Below are 7,231 nucleotides of genomic sequence, written 5' to 3'. Positions count from 1 at the left end.
CGTGACCTGACTTCACGGGACCTACAAACAAATTCAGTTTCCCCACTAAGTTTAGCGGAACAATTGAAGTCACGTGAGTTCAGTTTGCCAGCTAAATTTAGCGGGAAATGTGATGCAGCGTGACCTAAAGTCACGAGACCTACAAACCAGTTAAGTTTCCCCGCTAAATTTAGCGGAACAATTGACGTCACGAGACCTCTACAAATATTGAGTTTCCCCGCTAATTGTAGCGGAAAAATTGACATCTCATGACCTATACACCTATTCAGTTTCCCCTCTAGGTTTAGTGGAAATTGTTTGGTCACGTGACCTGACGTCACATCTAGGACGACCTCTAGGATGGCCTCTAGGGCTCTAGGCCCTAGAGGTTGTCCTAAATTTTGTCCTATAGGTTGTCCTTGAGGTCGTTCCAGACGTCGTCCTTGTGCGTCCTAGACTTCGTTTTTAACGTCGTTCTCGACGTCGCCCATATCCTCGTAGCAAAAGAAGGAGGTACACATATGGAATGATATCGCAATTCATACACGACCAACAATAGTGGTTTCTGCAGCCAATTTTCGGTAATCTTTTGCGACTGGCATTGCGTACAGAAAAAAACAACAAAAAAACCTGACTCGCATTGTGTAGGTTATAAACGTCATGGGGTGGTGCTTAATGAAAGTACGAAAATGTTTACACTACCCGTTATAGAGGAACGCGCTCTCAGGGTTGGGTTTGGGCAGGTGACTCAGACACGTAAGAGCTCCTGAAACACACGCTCTCGAGTTGTATACCTAAGCCTTTTATCGCCCACATATGCAAATCCAACTCGGCTGTGCTTGGGTCGGAGATGCAATTGTAAGAAATATTCAGTCTTCTGGCTATGTAAACTGACAGCTCAGAAGGAAGCATCTTTTATTTCCCAATTAGAGGACGCAAAGCAGAAACGCGTCGCTGGTGTTTGTCTCTAAGGGGGATTCTTGAAACTATCAGGGTTATTGACTTGAATCGACGATATTGCTTCGAATTTTGAATACCCTGGGGCACATTCCCGCGAGTTCGCGTTCTTACAACTCTTCAGTGGCGGTAACAAATGAGGAATCCCAAACCTCGCCGAAAGGAGATCAAAGAGGCGGCCTCGACTTTGTGTCTGATTCGGTCTCTCCGCGGGAGCCGCTATCAAAGGAAGGCGGCACTTCGATTTCGAGTGCGATGTCAGTGGGACGGACTTTGTCGACTAAAGCAGTATCTTCGTCCAAAAAGTGCGACATTTCATCTTTGCGATCTCGGTGAGGGCTTGTGCCGACTCATCAGTGCCGCTCCTATCGCGAACATTGTCTTCTCTCGAGTTGTCCTCCTCAAAAAACCGTTGGCTAGCTAAAATGCTCGTATTCCAAAGATTAAAAGAAGAAAGAAAAAAACACTTCCATCTTTGAAAGTTATCTTAGAGTTTTCGTTCCGATTGAACAATAGACGTGCGTTCGGCGATATAATATATGCGGCGCTCATCGTAGACATTCCTCGAAAGCATGAAAGCTCCTTTTGTTCGCTCACCCCTACCTCTGGAACGAGTTCTCTCACGGACCCCAAGAGCCGAAAAACAACGCGTTGCATTTAAAAATCTTAGATCATGACGCGCCGACACAATATAGCAGGAAGTTTTGTGACCATTCTCTTTCTCGCTCTAAAGCATGCGAAAGAACGTCTCCCATGCTCAAGCTCTCTTTTTTTCGGTCAAGCGTATCTGAGCTTTGCATACCCAAAAGCGCTGCCGCCAGTGCACATGCGCCGAGGCCTAGCCGCTTTTTTTGTATTGGCGCATGGCGATGGTGGTATTTCTTTGCGTACGCAAAGCTTTTGGCTACGCTATTCTAAAGATCGATCGCTATTGGTGCTTAGGGCCGAGTGGGCGCTAATGACGATCGTTACGAATTGCAAGTAAGCCTTCCAGAACCTTATTAGCGACGTGCGCCACCAAAAGCGTCGCTGTACAGTCGAAGTTCGCGATTGGCCAAATTATATCTTTATGAACACTGATAATGCCTGCCCAGATCCTCGTCGTGACGTCGGGAGCGAAAACCATCAGGGAGCGCCACCCAAAACTTCACGGAGGTGTCAGGAAGCTCAGGCGATATTGTTTTGCTCTGTCTCGTAGTCTTCAAGTACTTCTGAAGGAAGAAAAAATGTTTCCCGCAATTTTAGATATCGCTGCAGATCGCTCGCAACGGTTATTTTAGGCGGCTCAAATGTCGTTGCTCCGAAGTGTAGCGTATGGAAAAACACCAGCGGTCGCCGTCGGTAATCACAAAAAAGTTGCACTGCACGTGCTATCTAATAGCGAGTTCGTTTCACACGCACTGGCACCGTTCGAGTTCTCTCCCAGAATGCATCGCACTCTCAGAGTGTTGCACGGAAAACTGGACTGAAACGAACTCGCCAAATGCACCGACTGCAGAAGACTGATGCTGCCGCCATCTATGTTGTAGAAAAGGTAACGACTTCAAACCGAAACTAGCGCCTTTCTGATCGGAGTGATGCGTGGGAATGCGAGAATGCAGTCGGCTACCAACGTTTATCTAGAAACGTTGGTCGCTGCAACCTGTAGTTTATAGTTGCGATGACTTCAAGCAGCTCGGCTGCCGTAGAGATAGTTACAGACGGCGTAAATTTCCGCAACCAGCTGTCCACAAAGCAGCTGGTTGCGATCTTTCAATTCTTAGAACCGTTTACACTGAAGAAAACTGATGATGCTGTCCGAGCACAAGCATGATCCGTTTGAACATGGTATTATGCGTGAACCACTGAAAGGGTGCGGCTTAAAACTAGCCTGTTGGAATATCCAGCAAAACTGGGACCTTCGATCTGGATCGTCATTATAGGTGGATCACATATTAGCCTTGGTGAGGGCGTCGAGAACGAGAGCATTCTCGAACAAAATACGACGGGGCAAGTTAGCTGACGTAGGTAAATGTTAAACATGATGATGTTGCCCAAGCCTCGGGTAAAGTTACCATCTTTAGCTTTCTCTGATGCTTATTGGGCAGTCGGAGGTTTCTGCCGGGGGAGTTTTGTCGACAAATGTTAAATTTTTCACCCGCACACGGATGGTGATAGATATCTCGGGGGCCGTTGTTACGTTTGTTCTGAGCATTCCTTTACACACTGGTATATTTCAGCGTTTGTACGGCAACAGAGCGATTTAAAACCTGCAAATAAATCACGGGTTGTCAATTGCTTTCTTCGGGAAATAGCAGACGCTCACAATTCAAACTCGCGTTTGATTTCGTGGCCCGCGGGACGCGATTTCTATCAGAAAATCTACTTTTTGTTCCGTTCGGTTCCGCGACACATCGTAGCAGACGAACCCCCTTCGTCTGCTCCCGCTTCTCGCCGGCCCCGCCGGAGCGAGGCATGACGGGATTGCATTTTGGCGCACTCCCGATTTTCTCGGTGCAGCGAGTGCATGCACGCGTGGGGTGTCAGCGCTGAAACGAACTCGGAAAGTGCAACCACTCGTGGAGGGCCGGCCGAAACGAGCCCGTTCCACGCTGCGAGTGGGCACGCGTGGGCACGAGTGCCGTGAAACGAACTCGCTATAAGCTTATAGTACAATCGTGTTTTTGTCGCCGTGAAACGAGAAGAACGCAGACGCCCTACGCCCACACGCTTCCGTGGGTTGGTGAGGTTGGTTCACGAACTCATGTTTACAAACAAACCGGAGCGCCCCAAGCGGAGGCCACCGGAACCGCGCATGCGCGATGGGGGCGTGTGCAAGAAGCTCGCCGTCGCCCATAAACAAACCATTGAAATGCGATGTTATCGGCGTCTGTGTGAGTTCCCCTGCCCTTTTTCGCGTTGGAATTGTTGATTCTACGTCTTCATGGCAATGTATGACTACTTGAGCGGTCTCAGCGAAATTGACGAGGCTCGTTACACCACAAAACTTCGCGTGAATAATGTAACATGCGGCGATTCATTTCAGGTAAACGAGGACGGCGCAGAATAGACATTAAAGCCTGATTTAAAACATGGTGAGGTTTTGCTCGCTATTTTCAGTCATGATGTCGCTCGGGCTGCAAAAGCCTGAACCGTAGCTGAGATGTCGACGTCGATACTGAAATCGCAAGCAGAATCGGACCAAGTGAATCAGGCACAACAAGTCGGTGATGGCCACTGGTTACAATTATCAACATCTCCTTATACCTACTTTTTACACCGAGCCTACTTACCCGAAGCAACCTTCAAAATTAAACGCCTTTTGAGGTCTGCCCTTCTTATCGCAATTACCGGGTCAACGTTTGGCCTACGGGCCGCTGCCGTTTGAACGAGCAGACGACAGCTCGAACGATGAGGCGGCCGTTTGAACGTGATGACGCACTGAACGTAGTCCGCAGGTGGTCCGTGCAACTTGACGGTTTTCCCGCGTTCATGTTGGAACAAAACGAATGAATCTGACGACCACAAGTATCCGTAAATTCAATCCAAAGTGCTTCCCGCCCAAGAAATCGTGGTCCGACGGCGTCTGTTTTTACTCTTTGACGGCCCCTGTTCACGTTCTCGGACGAACGAGCAGGGAGAAAACGCATGAAAACTGACCTTCAAACCTTTCCCGACTCTTTCCGTAAAGCCCCAGTCGCAGGGTTTTGACGAGAAGGGAGGTTTTTGTCTGGTTCCTTTCAAAACAACGCAGAAATACACGTCTTGCATGGGGACTTCTGCCCACAGCCCCAGACAGGAAATGCACCCGACGCGCCACCACCGTGCCGTGACGTAACAGAGATGAGTATGTGTATACACCGGTGTCCGTCGTCACAGCTCGAGCCACTAAACTTATAGCCTCGTTTCAGGGTAACGACGCTTCAGAAATCTTGCTGCTTAAGATCATTGTTTCCAGCTTTATCTGAAATCACGGAAAACTTTTCGCCGTCCTCCAGAGATGCTAGAACAGTCCACGACTGGGCGAAATAATATCGCCCGTGCTTTAGAACACCGTACCTGGAGCCCACGAAGTCGCATTTTCGAATTGTGTACTTGCCGCCAACAGACCCTTTCCTAAGTCCATCGAGCGACATTGACGGTCGCCATATTGCTTGGACATGAAGCCCGTGATTGGATCCGAGTTCACGCCGAACGCTGACGCAGCCCTCGTGTCCAATACGTGCTCACTCGGAGTGCACGTGATCAAGCAATGACGGACAGGCGACAGCGCGGACTTTTGAAAAGGGTATGTTGCACCCGCTCTACGCTAAGCAGCAAAATAGCGGCGATCGCAAGGTAATCGGGCAATGGAATGCCGATACTTTGAGCGTAGCTTGTAGTATAGTGACTCTATAGTCACACCCGTAGCATGCTACGGTGTCTCTGTGGGCCTATAGAGCCACTAAATAAGCTACGCTTTTTTTTTTTTTATTTATTTTTGAATTTAGGGCTAACCCCTTTGAATCGGGGGATCTCCACTAGGGCGCTGGATCTAGCCCTTGGTGCTTAGAATCATGGTTGGCAGTTATCTGAAGCTTTATTCTGAAATCCCAGGAAACGCTTTTCCCATGTTCCATAAATGTTAAAACAGATTACGACAGAGCGAAACAATGCCCCCAGAGCTTCCTATAGCTTACCTACCTCTTTTCGTTGCTCTATGTGAGCCTATTACGCAATTTGATCTCGCACAATACAGGGTAACTGCTACGGACAACCTGTATACGAAAACTGCGTATGTTGGCGGTTGAAACTAAAACGCATTGTGGTTGCGGGCGATGCTTCGTAAAGCTCATCGCCACTGGTCCGTCACCATGCGTGTTACCTCGGTTCGGTTGAATTGAAAGATGACGATTGAAACATGCGCAATAGTACGTTCAATCGTTTCAAAATGCTAGTGTATATACTCACTGACAGCTTTAAGAAACGCGGGGCGGGGCTCAATGTGTTCCCGCTTCTTTCTGCTTTGTGATTCGCCCGTCGGCGTTCTTAGCGGACGATAGCGCAATCTCATAGGCTGCGAAAAGATCATAAGATACCGGAGGCTCGCAACGCCCGGTGCTTCTTTGTGACAATAGCACCATCCTCGTCCACTTATTTTTTGTGGGAGTGTTATGCCACCGCGCTTACTGTCTACGATTCAACGGAGAGCGAGAAAGAGATGTTCTATTAGCCGCAGTGATATAGTTGCCCCTCTCCACCCAATCTCGACTTCGGCCATTCTTCGGCGCGCTCTTCTTGGCAACTGCGCCGTCGTTTTTAAGTGGACGGCGTACGCTGCCGAGGGTTTCACTCGGCAGCGAGACAGACGCTTTTCTAAACGGAGACCACTTAGCGCCGCGCCACACACGAATTAAGAGCGTGCGTGGGGTTTTTTGTTGACGTCCTTCGCGCTTGCATCATTGGACACCACTGTTCCGTGCATCGCGTAATAGAACATCCATGCATTGGCTCGATATTGGAACGTTGTGCTATTTTCTGATTAACTTTTTTTTTTTCGTAGCTAACTTTAAGGAAATATAGTCGATTGTGTATCTATACTGGTCAACGCTGTATCAACCCGTAATCACCACACGAAAGTTCCTAAAAAAATTACATCATGTACAAAATGCATCTACAAAATATTAATTTTTTTCTTATTGCGAAAATTAATTATACGCATAACCGAAAGCTCAGTCCCCACCCAAATGTAGCGCTAGCGGTCCGGATCAGACGCCGAAGTTTTTGAAATCTTGTGTTTCTCGGACTAAAATAAAAAGTTATGTGCGATTTTTGGAAATTTCGAATAAGAAAGTGGCAGCTGACAAAGCCCACAAGTGCGTTCAAATGAATGACATCGGGCGCAGGAATCGGCCCCCATTTTCCTATTGAAATTTTGAAAGTCGCTGGTGACTTTTGAATTAAAAAAACTCCAAGCTTTGAAGCTTTGACCTCTGGTTTGAACCGCAAGCGCTACATTTAAGTGGATATTTAGCGTTCCGCAATGCGTAGTTTAATTTTGTAGTAAAAAAACGCACACACACGCAAAAATCTTTTTTTATCACCCATTTAATGGTGAGACGGGAATCTATAAGCATCGATTTAAACGTGGAGATGCCCTCATTTGAACACGTGCGTATGTTTCCCGGTGATTTTAATGTTTGCAAAACCAAAAAGTGCAGCGTCAGAAAAGAAAACCGGTGCGAGCTCTTAATTCTCAAGCCCTCGGAAAGGAAATGGGCAAATATACCACCACGAACAATAGTGCGACAGCATTCAACTCAAACTCAACTCAAAC

Source organism: Ixodes scapularis, unplaced genomic scaffold (genome assembly GCF_016920785.2).
Source record: "Ixodes scapularis isolate PalLabHiFi unplaced genomic scaffold, ASM1692078v2 PGA_scaffold2__306_contigs__length_199485367, whole genome shotgun sequence".
Classification (NCBI taxonomy): Eukaryota; Metazoa; Arthropoda; class Arachnida; order Ixodida; family Ixodidae; genus Ixodes; species Ixodes scapularis.
Note: the sequence above shows the minus strand (reverse complement) of the source record.